The sequence below is a fragment of the Cervus canadensis genome, chromosome 24 (genome assembly GCF_019320065.1).
Source record: "Cervus canadensis isolate Bull #8, Minnesota chromosome 24, ASM1932006v1, whole genome shotgun sequence".
In the NCBI taxonomy this organism is placed as follows: domain Eukaryota; kingdom Metazoa; phylum Chordata; class Mammalia; order Artiodactyla; family Cervidae; genus Cervus; species Cervus canadensis.
The window spans coordinates 29,013,580-29,030,984 of NC_057409.1; positions in this window are offsets into that span (position 1 = coordinate 29,013,580).

Below are 17,405 nucleotides of genomic sequence, written 5' to 3' on the forward strand. Positions count from 1 at the left end.
AAGTCACTGGCAGCGTTTTCTAGCCATCTCCCTGACTATCAGCTTCCCAGCCATGGAGTAGACAGGAGACCCTGAGAGACACAGACCAATGGCAAATTCCTGGGGCTTCTGATGAAGCCCAGAAAGATCATTTTCTGCTGAGTGAGGAGGTTTCTGCTGCCAGGTGGTTGTAGGCCCCTTAGGATGTGTGCTGTGACTTTGACAGGTGTCAGGCAGGGCAGGATGGCGTGCAAAGGTGATGCTATTGTCGTACTTTGTATTTTGTCACTGTGAGTGCATGCTCAGTTGCTCAGTCTGTGAGACCCTATGGACTGCAGCCCGCCAGGCTCCTCTGTACGTGGAATTTTCTAAGCAAGAATACAGGAGCGTGTTGCCATTTTCTACTCCAGGGGATTTTCCCAACCCAAGGATTGAATCTGTGTCTCCTGAGTCTCCTGCATTGGCAGGTGGGTTCTTTACCACTGAGCCACCAGGGAAGCCAGAATGTGATTGTAAAAGGACTATCAGGACGTCAGTCTCCACAGGAGATGTCCCTCCTGAGGGCTCAGGGCTGGGAGGGGCTCTGGGCAGGGGTGTTGCCAACTCCTCTCTTGCCCGTGGCCCTGGCATGGTGTCTGGCACAGCTGGGCTCTCACAGTGCTCTGTGTTGATACTTAACCTCCTCTTGCAGGTGACTGGGGCCCACTGTCCCTCTCTTCTGGGCATCATCCATTGTCTGCCATCCTCATGAGCCTAATGCACCCGCTGCCCAGGTGTTCACTCAAGACCTTGCGTAAATCACCCTGACACATAGAAATTGATCCCACACTCCAGGAAGGCGACTCCCCGGTCCTCCCTGGGCACCTGTTCCCTCTCCTCTCCCACCTCACTGTCCGGAAATTCTTTGCTGCTGCTCACGTGCCACAGGCTGAAGGGATTTCCTCTCTCTAACCCCTCAGTTGGGCAGCAGCATTGTGGGGAAAAGGAGAGCGGGAGAGATCCCAGACCTGGCACTGTGCCTCCTGTCACCTGGGTCTATTCGTCCTCCCTGCAGGATGCTCACATTTGTTTCCACTTCAAGTGCTTCTCCACCCACTGTTTCATTTGGTCTTTACTGCTATAATGAATGCTGAGCAGGAATTCCTATGGTGGAGATGACAATTCGGTGAAGGAACTGATGTTCCCAGAGGTTAAGGGACCAAAATGAGATAGCCAAGGTCACAAAGCCAGTGAGTAGCAGGGTTGGGTCCCAGACTCTTAACTTCCCTTTGATGACATTTACTGCTGAGTCTTTCTTTTCTCACTTTCCTGTGCAGCCTTTCAACTTTTCCTCAGGCCTTTTCCAGGCCTGCACCTTTGTGGTGTTTTTTAGTTTCCTGCCATGTTCCAACTCTCTACCTTTCCTGAATTTCATGTTGCTGAGTAATACTGACACATCAGTTCATCTCAGCCATAGTGTAGACACACACACACACACCCACACCCACACTACATACCACCCCCCAACACTATGCCCCCCCCCACACCCACCCATACCAACACTTTCATTGGAGAGCTAATCAACAACACGAGGAAGAGATGGACAAAGAGAAAGACTCACAAGCAGAGAAACAAAGAGAAATAGAGAACAAAAGAGAGGTAGGTGAGAGGAGAGGAAAAGAAGACAGGGGTAATGAAGGAAGAGCAAAGAAAGATTAGAGCTTTGGAGTTACAAGCCCATAATTCCAGCTTCATCACTTCCTGGCTGAGCCACTTGGGAAAGTCACTTAACCTCTTGGAGCCTCATTTTCTTACCGGGGAATGGTCATTGTTTACTTAATTAATATTAATTACATGTCACCTTCTAGGTGCCTCAGATACATTAAAAAAAACAGAATAATTAAAAAAAAAGCCTGCCTGCTTGTGGGTGGAGATGGAAAATAAAATAAATGAAATAAATAGAGGATTTGGCATATTAGTAGATCAATGTTTATAGGGTGTTAGTCTGGGTGTTCTAGAAGCAAACACCAAAGTCAGAACTGAACCTGCAAGGAGTGTTTTTAGAGGAAATGCCTGGGTAAGGGGAAGTAGGGAGGCTGCCAGAGAAAGCTTGGCAGAACCACAGGACCACTGTGCCAGTCTAGGGGCCAGGGGTGAAGCCTCCTGGTTTGACCAGGTTTGACTCAAGCCAAAGCTGGACATTGGGAGTCCTGCTGTCTCCCTGACACGCTTGGTCATTGGCTGGAGCCCACCTGTGGAAGGTTTGGTCTGAGCACTAAAGCAGTGACGGATTTTGAGTCAGACACCTGAGGCCCTTGGCCAGCTGCTCCCCCAGAGCTGGATCTCTTCAGGGGGCATCCTCATGGCTGCTGCACAGGAGAAAAGAAAATGTGAAAAAATGGGGCAACTTAAGGAAGAAGAGGAGTGCTGGGGTGTGGACAGATTATAGCGTTCACAAGGGGGTCGGAACAGGCTTCACCGAGAAGGTGATGTTTGAGCAAACACTTGGGGGATGTGTGGGGGAGTCATTCAGATGCCATTGCCACCCTCATGTTGATATCATCCAGCCACTGGTCATGCGTGGGAAAGCACTTTGTAAACAGTGTAGACTCGGCCAACAGCAAGCAAACAAACAACCTGGCCATTTGTCTTCATATCTCAGACTGACGTGTCCCCTAGAGGGGAGATGCTGGCCTCTGTCCCAGACCGTGCTGGACTCCTCTGTTGGGAAGAAGCAGGCTGGAGGACCACTCTCCCACTGGGAAAGCAGGGTATTCTGTTTGCAGGACATGCCACTCCGAGGAGTTCAGAGCTCTCTGAAGACACAAAACAAATAGCCTTAAGATCCCTGGAGAATGGAGTCTTATTTTCAGCCTAACAATGGGAAATAAAACAAAATCCTCTTTTCTCAGACAACTAGATGAATATGTTATTATCCCTGACAACTGCAGTTAAGGATAACTCCTGATAAGATTACATTTTTGTCTCTGTGGCATCCTGGCCGACAGAGTATCATTAGCAATTTCAGGGCAAGAAGGAAAGAGCTGAGGTCACTGAAGATCTGCTCTGTGCCAAGCTCTGTGCTGGAAAGTCATTTATTTGCTTTTCATGAGTCTTCGAGTATTCGGTTCATATTACAAAACTCGGAAACTGAGGCCCACAGGAATCCACAGTCAGCAAGTAGTAGACTGGGGATTAAAACCTAAGACTATGTATTCCAAAGGCCATGCTTTTTCCTCTCTGCTATACTGCTTTCCCTATGGTCCATCCTATTTAACCATTTCTCCTCGTGTGTGCGAGTTAGGTCTCTCAGTTGTGTCTGGCTCTTTTGTGACCCCAGGCTCCTCTGTCCATGGGGATTCTCCAGGCAAGAATACTGGAGTGCATTGCCATTTTCTACTACAGGGCATCTTCCTGACCCAAGGATTGAACCTGCATCTCTTGTGTCTCCTGCATTGGCTGTCAGGTTCTTTACTACCTGGGAAGTGCCACCTGGGAAACTACTATTGAGTTGTATTTTATTTTCTTGTCTGAGGGCCTGTCTTCCCTCCTCTCTCATTATCCACACACTGCATGCCGCTGAGAAAAGAGTGGGCCATATTGGTTTCTGCTCCATCCACGCATGTATAACGGGCTATCCGTTGATGGCCGAGCCCCACTCAACCAACTGTCTCTATCTTTCCACTGAGAGAGGGATGACCATATACTTTAGTATTCTTTGGAGCTAGTTTCTTAAATAGGAGTCTTTATTAGAATTATCTAAGAGAAGTTGTTAAAAATACAGATTCCCAGGTCTTTCCATTGAAAATTCTGATTTGGTAAGTTCAAAGTAGGCCTAAGAATCTACATTTAAAAAAAAGATTTATTTATTTATTTATTTTTGGCTGTTATGGGGTCTCCGTTGCTATGTGTGAGATTTCTCTAGTTGTGACAAGCTGGGGCAACTCTTCATTGAGGTGTGAGGGCTCCTTGTTGTGGTGGCTTCTCTTGTTGTGGAGCACAGGCTCTAGGTGTGCGGGCTTCAGTAGTTGCAGCAAGTGGGCTCTGCAGCAGGTGGGTTCTTTCTAGACCAGAGATTGAACCTGTGCTCCTGCATTGGCAGACGAATTCTTAACCACTAGACCACCAAGGGAGCCCAAGAATATGCATTTTAATAACTACTACTACTATGTAAGAACATGCAGTGATTGTAGGTCACCATTAGGTTGGGTAAAGTTCCATTTGGTGGCATTGCTAGGGGAATGCATGCTATTTGTCCTCTTGTCCTCTGGAAAAAGATCAATGAGCAGGTGACTCTGCTGATCCCTAGAAAATGCCCAGTGACCTCTCCCTAGCTCCAATCATAGGGCAAGGACCTGGATCAAATCAGAAGGAAATCTGGAGATCCGTGGGGGGCTCATGCAGTCCCTTTCTTTGGTCAAGTTTCTGCAGCCTGCTCAGAAATGCTCCTGTAATCCCTCAGAGAAAGATAAGCAAACTTGCCGAGAAACTGCCCCTGTCCCAGACATATACTGTGTTAGCTGGTAGAAACCCAGAGAGATTTTTCATCCCATTCTCCTGACTGGCAAATAGACAGCTGGTGCTAGAGAGTGGAACTGATGGTTTGTGGTCACATGACTAGTATTTGTGGAGCCAGCATTCTGATTCCCAGGTCATTCCTCACTGCCACTTCCCTTGAAGCCCATTGATGAGCGTTGCCTGCCTGTCTGGTGGCCAGCAGCCCAAGTCTCTCTGAAGATGTGCAGGGAAGATGGTGGGCTTGAGTACTGAAGAACTATGTGAGTTGACACCCCCAATTCCCAAATCCTAAGTGTGCAGTTGGAGTAATGTCCATGGTACATCCCCCTCTCTCTCCACGTTTGCTTTTGTTAATGGATTAAAACTCAACCTAAGTTTATTGTTTTCAGAAGTTTTGTGGTATATGAGGTGATTTTGGATAGCAGCATATATTTTAATAGTTAACAGGTATTGCTCAGTATATGACAGGCCCTAGGGGCTCTGGATGCATTAACTTTTTAAATTCTCACAACTACCTCATGAGGTAAGTACTCCCAGTGTCTGTATTTATGATAAGAACACCAATGCCCAGAGAGGTTAAAACTTTCCCAAGGCTGTGGGGCAGGTGTGTGATGGAGGCAGGTTTCCAGTCCAGGCTGTCTGAGTCCAGGGCCTGCATACTTATCTGCTGTTCACTGCTCCAGTTCTATTTTTATTTCATTATGTCTTAGAAAATAATAAATACAATTTGAATGCTGGTTGGAAGACCTGAAATACAACCCCAACTTACTGTTAGAATTTAGATAAGACAAGGATGTGTTTTAAAAAAAGAAGAACTTGAAAAAACTTTAAAGAGCCAGTCCTGTACTTTCCAGATGAGGGAACTGAGGCTGCAAGAGCCAAAATCACAGCCCCATATGCTGTTGTGGTGAGTTAGTGGCTGACCTGGAGCTGGGATCCATCCTCCCAATGCCAGTTCCATGTCAATTCCATTTCCCCTGAATGCTTATTTATGTAGATTTAATGGAAGTCAAGTCTTTGAAAATTTAAGTTGTTTAAACTTTATACCAATAGTTTAAGTGTGGAGCCAGGTGCACACCATGGCTTGTTTTCATGGGAAATTTTAAAATCAATCTTCCAAAGCTGTTTGGCTAATAACACAGTTTAACATCTGATGGGATTCTGCTTAAACCATCATGAAAATGTCTCAGCCCCATGGCAGCTGATTTCTTAAGCATGGTGTTGTTAAGTGTTACTGTTAAGTGTTACCAGCCTTTTGTTCTCCTGCCCATCATCTCTCCTTCCTAAGGCTCTTCTCTCCAAAGAGGCAGCTCCCATTTGCCTTTGTCTTCTCCTCCCTCCCCAGTCCAAGGAGGGTTGGACTGCCACTTATAGATCCAGGCTGCCACTTATAGATCCTTTTATTCTGAAGTCAACCCCTATTCCTTAAGACTGCCCATCTCAAATTCTTATCAGAACATCCAATAATCTCACATCCTCATCCTCCACCCTAAATGGCAGAGATAGGGTTAATAATACCTTAGTTACTTTATTATTATTTACTTGTTGGGGTTCTTTATGCTCTGGAATTACCATGATCTCCTTTCCTTTTGTTGTGCTTCAGTTTCTTCACCTGTAAAATGATAATTGTATTTGATGGCCAAATTGACCAGATAGCCTATTACTGACCTGATAGTGTCAACACTGTAAAATCACTTCCCCTTGCCCCTCATTTGGTTTTCTCTCCTCCCCTGACTTGGCTGTTATAAGCATGCCATGCAATTTCTCATTCCTCAGGAAGTCCTCAAATAAAACTTATTTTTCAATGAGGGTGGGAGGAGCTGTACATTATTCTCTTTTCAAAATAATGACAGGAGTAGAAAAAAAAACCCTCCAACAAAAACAAACAAAAACAGAAGCAAATCAAAACAGGAAAATCCACCCTTGCTGGAGGAGGTGAGGGAAAAAGGTCAGCACCCACCACATTCCAAGGAGTCTTCAGCCCTGACTTTACGGTTTTATATATTATTAGAGATTTTACAACAGATACACGAAGAAGAGAAGCTGGATGGTGCTGACAAGCAGGGCTCTGGTGGGAAGTTACTCTTGCCCAACAAAGGCTCTGTCTAAAAATACCCAGCCGGGACCTTGCTGTTTCCATAAACAGATGGACACCCCGGGCCTGGCGGAGGGGCAGAGGCAGTGGGAGGAAATTGTATCTGACAATGATAACAATCTGGCATCTTCCAGAGCTTCACATCCTGGACAAGTCCAGCTGGCTGTCCAGATCCCCCGCTTGTGCAAATGAGGTGGCTGGAAATAGAATTCTCCTGGCTCCCACAACGGCCACCCCTTATGGGGGCCCACAGAATCTCTCTTCTGCCTACTCCATCCCCGCAATGGTGTATGCAAACAGGAGGCAGATGAAATGTAGAAGCTGCAGGTGGGCAGAGGAGAAAGTGGGACCCTGGAGGATTCCATGGCTGCCCTCAGTCCAAGTTGTGGGCCTCAGCAGATGACATGGGTTGTGTGTCTGTCCATGGGACTTTCAGGAAGTCTTGCTTCGCTTCTTTGGACCTAACCTTCCAGATCTTTAAGAAGGCTGGGTATAAGAAGAATCAATCCAGAAGCAGTGTTTCAGTTCTGAGAGATACACATTAATAATCAAATAGTGGAGTCAACTAGAGAGGTGATCAGAGATGTGACTGCTCTATGAAGACCCATCTAAAGAGGAGATGGGATTTGCTTTATACAGTTCCCGAGGGCAGACAGAGAATCAGGAGGTGAAAATAAAAATGTATGCCATTAAGGTCCTGAGGGAGAATGTTTTCATTGTCAGAGCTGCCTGGATTGAATGGGGAGTCCCTCATTGCAGACATAGCTACAGAGATCAAGAGACCATCTCCAGGTGTGTAAGCATTAGATGGCAGAAAAGCTCAGGTGACCTTGCCTCTAAGTTCCCCTACTGAACTCTGATTATGGGAGCTGAACTTATTTTCCTCCTTCATGAAAGTTAACCTCTAGAATGGTTGAGGAAGTATGAAGAAACTTAGCATGATTAAGAGAGAAAACATATTGGCAAGAGGTCATTGAATACTGGTTTTTGGTAGGTAAGAAATGAACTCATGTGACTTATAAAAGTGGCTATTTGGGTACAGATAGGATAATGATGAGCTTCCCTGATGGCTCAGTGGATAAAGACTTCACCTGCATTGCAGGAGACACAGGAAACATGGGTTCAATCTTTGGGTTTGAAAGATCCCCTGGGGGAGGAAAACAGCAACCCACTCTAGTATTTTTGCCTGAAAAAATCTCACGGACAGAGGAACCTGACAGGCTACAGTCTAAAGGGTCACAAAGAGTCAGACATAACTGAATGACTAAGCACACATGCACACAGGATAATGAGGGTAGTGGTTCACTGTTGGGGGTTCAAGGTGTTAACTGCCTCTTTCTGGAATCTCTTAAAGCAAAACAGAGATGGGGTAGTAGTTAAAGATATAGACTTTGGAGTAAGACTTCTTGGCCTTGAACCCTTCCCCACTCATGCAATAGCTATACATTCCTAAGCAAATTACCTAATTTCTCTGAGCCATTGTTTCTTCATCTAAAATGGGAATAATGAAAGTTTATACTTTATAAATTTATAGTGAAGATTAGGTGACAAAGTTCATATAAAGCTGGGCTGAATAACATCTCTTCGCACCTCCAGATTCATGAGCTCTCCTTGTCTACTCTGGAGGCTAAGGACCATACAGTGGGTTCTCATTTCCTCTGGTTTCCCATTGGCCTGGCTAAGGGGGACTCCCACCAGAAGATCAGAGTGAAAGGAAAGTGAACTGGGTATTTATTGCCCCAACTTTCTCTCTGAGGGTCCATGAGGGGCCAACTCTGACTGAAGGCCACAACTCCTGTCCGATGGTCCTTTCCACACATTCTCTGTGGGGTCTGATAACTGCTAACTTCCCATGACCCTTCAAATTTAGGGGTAATAATGGTGCTTCCATTCAGCCCACATCTTCATCAGTAGTGTTTTTATTAAACCCATCTCAAACAATCCCAGTTTGATTGTGCCTTTGTTTCCCATTGGGAACTGGACTGATATACTGTGACTCCCACACAGTGAACATTCCATTTATTAATTCAACAAATACTAACAGGTGCCCAGTGTGTTCCAGGGACTGTTCTACTTACTGGAAGTTTGATGGAAAACAAATTAGAGATTTCTCTCCTCCTAGAGTATTCATTCTAGTGGTGACTTGATTGATATTTTCTGAGCACTTACTATGTGGCAGGTACTGTTCAAAGTGCTTTATGTGCATTAACTTACATGGTCTTTCCACCTACTCTGTGAGGCAGAGACTATGAGGGTAAGTTCACAGAAGGCAGATTGGCCATAGAGGAGATGCTGCAACTGTTGGCGATGCTTCCCTAGGAAGCAGAGAGAGAAAGAAGGAGCAAGACCTGGAGTCTCACTTCTACCTTTTGTCTCATCTCAAACTGCTTCATATTGAGATAAGTTCACTGGAAGCTAGTGATCATAGGACTCTGGAAACAGCCTGCATAAGTCAACCTGTGTGACCCAGTCAGATAGGGAATGGTGGGGAATGGATCTGAGGGCCAATGGGGCCAAGAGTGGCCCAGGGATCATGTGTGGGGTGAGCCTGCCAGCAGGACTGGAGAACTGTGTGTGTCCAATTTCAAGGCAGGGACTGAGAGTTGAGTTCCTCTACTGAGCAGCATGGGGCATCAGGGTCTGAACACCAAAGCTGAGCCTTGGGAGTCTCAGGGAAAGACCCCTGTGTCCCTGTTATGAATGCAGGGTCCCACCTTTGAATGAATCTTCTGTTTCCTCAGCACCACCTTGGGAGCTCCTCCAAATGTGATGTGGATGGGATAAAATGTGAAATGTGGCAACATTTTGCACTCAACTTGAGGAATAAAAGTGATCCCTGCTACAAGAGTTACCAAGGTTTCCCACACCCTGTCTTCACAGCCCAATCTTCTGGCCTGATTGAACCCAAGTTTCTTCATGGGGGAAGTAGAGATCTCCAGCCAAAAAAGGGGTGACCTTGGGGAATTTACTTCACCTAAGAAGTCTACAAATTTTGTGCTGCTATTTGGCATAGTGCAAAGAAGACAATAAGGGAATAAAACTGCACCAGTTTTTATTCCAATGACCAAGGAGACCTTCCTTCCCTTCTGCGCATTTACAAGGAGGTGCATTGGTAACCAGTTTCCCTGAGGCTTGTCCTTAGGGAATGTCTTTGTGTTAGAAGTTCATTTCTACTCCTTACAGAGAGGGACAACTCATATGATTAGAAGATTTAAATTCAAATTTATTAAAACCATTATTTGTTGAATATTCATTAGGTGCCAGGTAGCATGGGAGACTCCCTGCTGGGTACAAGTTGAAAAATGGAAGGTTCACTGGATGGCCATCAGAGAATATCTAAGGAAAGTCTCAACTCTGCCTTTGGCAAAAGAGTAGTTATCTTCCTGAAGTCACTGTATGGATCCACAGTTGTTTCCTTGCCTCTTTGCAGTGGACTTAGGGATGCCTCCCTCACCCACAGAATTTCACAGATGCCTTAATCTTTCTGAGTTCTGTGGCGAAAATCTAGGTTAGATACATGTGTGGAGTGCCTCACCATCAGACTCAGAAAGGCATTTGCTAGGGCTGTAGTGTCTCCTTAATGAAAAGGGAAACTGTTTACCAGCAGTGACTTTAGACGCCGCACGGAGGCAGGGTTTGCACAAGATGACCTCCAGAGCCTCTCAGCCTTCAGAACCTTTGGTCCTTTGAGATCATGTGTCCACCATTCCCTTCCTAATCTGGCTTGTCAGTTTCCAGACTGCTGCTTCTTCTGTTAATTTATATGGTGGCTGAATGGAAGAGAGAAGGAGGAAGCGTTCCTTTCCTGTTCTCACACAGCTGTGCTCCATGGAGACACGTCTGTAGTTACTGGAGGGCAAAGCCTGCCAAAATCCCTGTCCCCGGCAATGTTTCCAGCAGCTTCCACATGGGAGTCCAATTTGTGGTCTTAGAAGTCTGACAAAGCAGCAACGGCAGCAAAAGAAGAGAGAAGCAGAGGGAGTTAAGAGGACCTGAGTGAAGTGGGTCTTCTGCCCGCCCTTCTCTCATCCCATTTGTTCTGTCCCCTACAGGGATATTTTCAGAGACTTGCAAGTTTAGCACCTACTTGTGGAGAAAGAAGGTTATGTACATAGTGGCCAAATGAGTTGTGCCAAGGATTTTATGGGAAGGACCATCATTATCTGAGTGAGGTAGCATGATGGCAGTAAGTCAGGATCTAAAAGTTTTACTAAGGACTATTGGGATTGTACATCCCTTCCTATAAGCTTCTATGACCACCATGGTTCCTAGACCTCATTTGATTTTGCATTCAACCCTTCTGTTGGATTAAACTCTGATGGAAAAGGGATGTCAGGTGTCTCTTCCTGCACTTAATTGCTAATGCTTGCCTCCTATCCCACCTCTGCCACCTAATTGCTAGTTGAGTAACTTTGGGCAACTTAACCTCTTGGAGATTCAGTTTTATTACTTACAAGATATAGTTACCAAAAGTATCTTCCAAACAGTATCTTCATGAAGATTAGTTAAGAAAACATATGTAGAGTGATCAACACAATCCTATCCTGTATTAGTTTACTTAATAAAATTTGATCTTGTATCAGTCATACTCCCAGAAAGAAAAATATGGTATGTTAGGTTAGGCCCTTCTAGAAACTGATTCAGAAGCCAGGTTTTGAGTGAAAGTAGTTTTATTTATTTACTTTTTTTTTGTGAGGGGGAAGGTGATCCCAGGTGAGATCATCTGGGGAAAGTGAGATAGGGAAGGGGAGGAAGCCAGTATTGAGTGTGTTGATGAGCAGATTGTCATTATGGGAAGTGGAGCTCAACCCTACTGGGAACGTCTGGGGCATGGTGTAGAACACATTTTAGAGTTGTCTTGAAGGTCTAGGAAGCTGGGCCATTTACTTATCAACCAACAGTTATTTATCATTTGTTGAAGACTGTTCTTGGGTGGGTATGAACCATTGTGCAGGCCAAGCATAGTCTTGTGGCAGAGAGAGCATATAGATTTTGATGCAAGAAAACACCAGTGGGAATAGTGTGTGCCTAGTATATGTGAGCAGAGAGCCAGCAATATCTGCTACAGATGATATATTCAAGAAGAGGAGCCCAAGTGAGTTTAATGACAAGTCTATTGACATTGCTGTAGATAGGTTAAGCGAAACCAGTTAGGGATGCTGAAGCACTGGTGCTACAGTGTAAGAAATGGCTGATCCACAAGGTAAGGCATACCTTGGAGACATTGTGGGTTCAGTTTCAGACTGAAAGATAAGGCAAATACCACTATCAGTTCAGTTCAGCTCAGTTCAGTCGTTCAGTTGTGTCCGACTCTTTGCGACCCCATGAATCACAGCACGCCAGGCCTCCCTGTCCATCACAAACCCCCGGACTCTACTCAAACTCATGCCCATCGAGTCGGTGATGCCATCCAGCCATCTCATCCTCTGTTGACCCCTTCTCCTCCTGTCCCCAGTCCCTCGCAGCATCAGGGTCTTTTCCAGTGAGTCAACTCTTTGCATGAGGTGGCCAAAGTATTGGAGTTTCAGCTTCAGCATCAGTCCTTCCAATGAACACCCAGGACTGATCTCCTTCAGGATGAACTGGTTGGATCTCCTTGCAGTCCAAGGGACTCTCAAGAGTCTTCTCCAGCACCATAGTTCAAAAGCATCAATTTTTCGGTGCTCAGCTTTCTTCACAGTCCAACTCTCACATCCATACATGACTACTGGAAAAACCATAGCCTTGACTAGATGGACATTTGTTGGCAAAGTAATGTCTCTGCTTTTTAATATGCTATCTAGGTTGGTCATAACTTTCCTGCAATATCACTATAGAGTCACATGAATTTTTGAGTTCCTAGTGCATATAAAAGTTATGATTACACTATGTTGTAGTCTATTAAGTGTACAGTAAGAAAACCAATGTTCAAGTTTAATTAAAGATTACTTTGTTGCTAAAAAATGCTATCATTTGAGCCTTCAGTGAGCTGGAAGTTTCTTGCTGGTGTGGGAGTTCTTGCCTTGATATTGATGGCTGCTGACTGATCGGGGTGGTGGTTGCTAGAAGTTGGAGTGGCAGTGGCAATTTCTTAAAATAAGACAACAGTGAAGTTTGCCGCATCCATTGACGCTTCCTTTTATGAATGATTTCTCTGTATCATGCAATGCTGTTTGATAGCATTTTATGCACAGTAGCAACTTTTTCATAATTGGAGTTAACCCTCACAAAGCCTATGCGATGCTATGCTACGCTTAGTTGCTCAGTTGTGTCTGACTCTTTGTGACTCCATGGACTATAGCCCTCCAGGCTCCTCTGTCCATGGGATTCTCCAGGCAAGAACACAAGTGGTTTCCATGCCCTCCTCCAGGGAATCTTCCCAACCCAGGGATCAAACCCAGGTCTTCCCATATGGCAGGCAGATTCTTTACCATCTGATCCACCAAGGAAGCCCTCACAAACCCTACCACTGCTTTATTAACTAAGTTACTTCCTCCACTGCAGTCTTGAATCCCTAAAGGTCATTAGTGAGGGTTGAAATCAACTTATTCCAAATTCCTGTTAATATCGATATTTTGACCCCTTCCCATGAATCATGAGGGCTTCCCTTGTGGCTCAGTTGGTAAAGAACCCACCTGCAATGTGGGAGACCTGGGTTTGATCCCTGGTTTGGGAAGATCCCTTGGAGAAGGTAAAGGCTGCCCACTCCAGTATTCTGGCCTAGAGAATTCCATGGACTGCATAGTCCATGGGGTTGCAAAGAGTTGGACCCAACTGAGTGACATTCACTTTACTTCACTTCATGAGTCATGAGAGTTCTTAATGGCCTTTAGTGGTGAATCCTTTCCTTTCAATTTACTTTGCTCAGCTCCACCAGAGGAATCACTATCTATGGCAGCTACAGCTTAATGTATTAATATTTCATTTTTTTTTTTACAGTGCCATGTGGCTCACAGGCTCTTAGTTCCCTGACCAGGGGTCAAACCCAGGCCCTGATAGTGAAACCACCAAGTCTTAACCACTGTAGAGCCAGGGAATTCCTTGAAATATATTTCCTAAAGGCTAAGACTTGAAAGTCAAGATTGCTCCTTGATCCATGGGCTACATAAGGGATATTGTGTTAGCAGGCATGAAGAGTGGTACATGTCCATCAAAGCTCTTGGGTGACCAAGTGCACTGTTAATGAACTGCAGTATTTTGAAAGGAATTTTTTTTCCAAGCTGTAGCTTTCAACAGTGGGCTTAAAATATTTTGTAAACCATGTTGTAAACAGATGTGCTATTATCCAGGCTTTGTTGTCCCATTGATAGAGTACAGATAGAGTAGATTTAACATAATTCTTAAGGGCCCTAAGTACGGTAAATTTGCACTGGATTCAAATTAAAATCGCCAGCACATTAGCCTTTAACAAGAGAGTCATTCTGTCCTTTGAAGCTTTGAAACCAGGCACTGACTTCTCCTCTCTAGCTGTGAAAGTCCTAGGTGGCATCTTCCAGTAATATAAGGCTGTTTCATCTACACTGAAATCTGTGGTTTAGTGTGGCCACTTTCATTACTTATCTTCTGGAAAACTTGCTGCAGCTTCTGTATCCCCTCTTGCTGCTTCAGCTTGTGCTTTTATGTTATAGAGATAGCTTCTTTCCTTAAACCTCATGAGCCAAACTCTACTATCTTCAAGCTATTCTTTAGCAGCTTCCTCACCTCTCAGCTTTCGTAGAATTGAAGAGAGTTAGAAACTTGCTCCGGATTAGGCTTTGGCTTAAGGGAATGTTGTGGCTGGTTTGTTTTCTATACACACCACCAAAATTTTCTCCATATCATCGATAAGGGTATTTCACTTTCTTGTTATTCATGTGTTCACTGGAGAAGCAGTTTTAATTTCCTTCAGGAATTTTTCCTTTGTCTTCACAACTTGGCTAATTGTTTGGTGCAAGGGGCCTCACTTTTGGTCTATCTTGGCTTTTGACATACTTTCCTCACTAAGCTTAATAATTTCTAGCTTTTGATTTAAAGTGAGAGATGTATAATTCTAATGGCTTCCCAGGTGGTGTGGTGGTAAACTAACCGCTTGCCAATGTAAGAGACACAAGAGACATGGGTTTGATCCCTGGTTTGGGAAGATCTCCTAGAGTACGAAATGGCAACCCACTCCATTATTTTTGTCAGGAAAATTCTATGAACAGAGAAGCCTGGTGGGCAACAGTCCATGCGGCTGAAAAGAGTCGGTGGACATGACTGAGCATGCATGCTTCTGCCGCTGCCACATGTATGACTTTTCTTTCACTTAAACACTTAAAGGCCATGGTAGGGTTATTAATTGGCCTAATTTCAATATTGTTCAGTCTCACGGAATAGAGAGGGAGGAAGATGGGAGAATGTTAGTTGGTGGAGCAATCGGGACACACAGCATTTATCAGTTAAGTTTTCTGTTTTAGAGGGGGGCAGTCAGTAATTACAGTTAGAAAACATTAACAATAGTTACATCAGAGATTGCTGACCACCATAACAAATATAATAATGACAAAGATAGTTTGAAATATTGATAAAATTATCAAAATTTGGCATGTAAATTAAGAAAATGCTGTTGCAAAAATGGCCTTCCTAGACTTGCTCGATGCAGGGTTGCCACAAACCTTCAATTTGTAAAAACTGTGATTATGTGCAAAGAGCAAGAAAGTGAAGCATAAAGCAATGAGGTCTGTCTGTACTGGAAGAGAGTGTAATTGCTGGGGCCTGGTGAGATGGTGGCTGTGACAGAAGGCCTCCAAACAGCAGCTCTGTCTCTAGGGAGGAAAATGCAGCCACTGCCAACCCCCTGGACAGGAAGGGAGACCTGGGGGACAAATATCTAGGCTCGCACTGCCTGCCCTCCAATCTCCTACTGTCAACTCCCAATAGTTGAACTCAAGGAAGCCAGAGGGACTGGGCTTCTTGCAACCTTGAGACATCATCCTCTAGAGCACAGAAAAGGGTACAGGTGGAGATTGGATCTAGGGGAACTAGACGAGAAGAAGCCAGGATAGACACTGTTGCTTCTCCCTTGCTTGAATTCAGGAATCATGTCTTCATACTCCGCAAAGAGATTTTAAGTGTACAGAAGATACAGCTTTGTCTCTTTCTATGGTCTTTCTCTTTCTAGCCTAGTACCTTCCACATATTGGAAACTTAAATAGTAGCTGACTGAATGGGAGTAAGGGGAGCCAAGGGCTGTTGGAGAGAAGTGAGCGACTTCTGGGTTGTCAGTGGTCTTCGATGCCTGAATGAGGGAGTGGGTATGAAGTAGTCCTCGGAGAACCAGTCCTGTCCGAGTCCAGTGAGGTCACCCAAGGAGTCATGAGTATCATTACATGGGGGTGGTGCAATATGGCGCCTGCTGCATCCCTATCACCATCAAGAGGACTGTTTGCTCTCAGTCTTGCGGTTGGTGGGGGGTTGAGGCCTCTGTAGTGCTCTCCTAAAGGAGAGTCAGGACTTCCCTCCCCCAGGTCATTATACCACCTCACGTTCCAGCTGTGGCTCTGCTTCTCCTGTGCTTAATTTCAGTCCACTTATTCCAGCTATTATTATCTTGGAGATTATTTACGGAGTGCTGACAGAAGGCTTAGCAACACTGCTGATAAAGAGATGCTGCAATACGTGCCTTCCAGCTGTTGGGACTGCTCCCACCTCCTCCTTTTGTTCTGGAAGATTCTGAAACCCTGCTTGGTTTTGGATAGGAGTTAGCAAGGCAGTATTTCCCAGGAGGAAGAGCACGTGCTATTTATAACACAATCAGTTTTGGAGCTATAAAAATAGATGCTGGGGCTCTATTCCACATCTACTGAGTCAGAATCTGAGTGTACCTTGGGGCTCTGTTGTTTAACATGTTCCCCAGGAGGTTCTTAGGTCCATGGAGAAGTCTTGCTATGAGAAACCCATAGAGTGGAAAGGAAACTGAGTAAACAGGCAGGGTATAAGCATGGTATCTGTCTCCTGGAACTGACAGGCAAGTCACAGAGAGAAACTAGCAAGAAAGGTCTTATGAAGAAGTGCTTTTTACCTTTGTTTTAAAACACTGACAAATGGAGTATATTATAAATGAGAAAGCTGTGTGCTTGATTTCCTCAATTTTAGATTCCAAACCATTTAAAGCAAAGGGCTACATATGAGAGAGGTCTTAGTAATGATATCTTGTAAATAATCTTTATAAAGTAAAAAAGTAATCATATTACTGAGAATAGTAATCATAGTTTATCGAGTCCTATTTGCTGGACATTATTTTAAGTCTGTGCTAATATTATCCCATTTTGCAGATGAGGAAGCTGAGGCAGAGAGAGTTTAAGTAATTTGCTCAAGGTAAGAAAGCAGGCAAGTAGAGCTAAGATTCAGTGCTAGATGTTCTGCCCTCCTGAGCATACTCTATGATGACTTCTAACGTGATAAAATGAGACTGTATTTAATAAAAATGCTTTGTACTATTATACCCACTATTCACTGAAGAAAGTCGGAATTTCCTCTGTGTGCTAGGCAAATTTATATTACTAGGGATGTACAGGAACTCATAGCCTGGGGTCAGAGTACATCCAACTTGATTGTATTTATTTCTTTGTGTTTAAATGCAACTTTTGGGATTCTATACAAGATGCTAAAGTTGCTTAGGCAAGTGGGGGAGGTGTCATCACAGAGGTGACATGGCAATTGATTCTTTTTAAAAAATTTATTTATTTTTAATTGAAGGATAATTGCAATATTGTGTTGGTTTCTGCCGTATATCAACATGGGTCAGCCATAGGTGTACATATACCCCTCTCTCTTAAGGCTCCCTTCCACCTTCCACCTCCCACATCATCCCATCCCTCTAGGTTCCTGGTTTGAG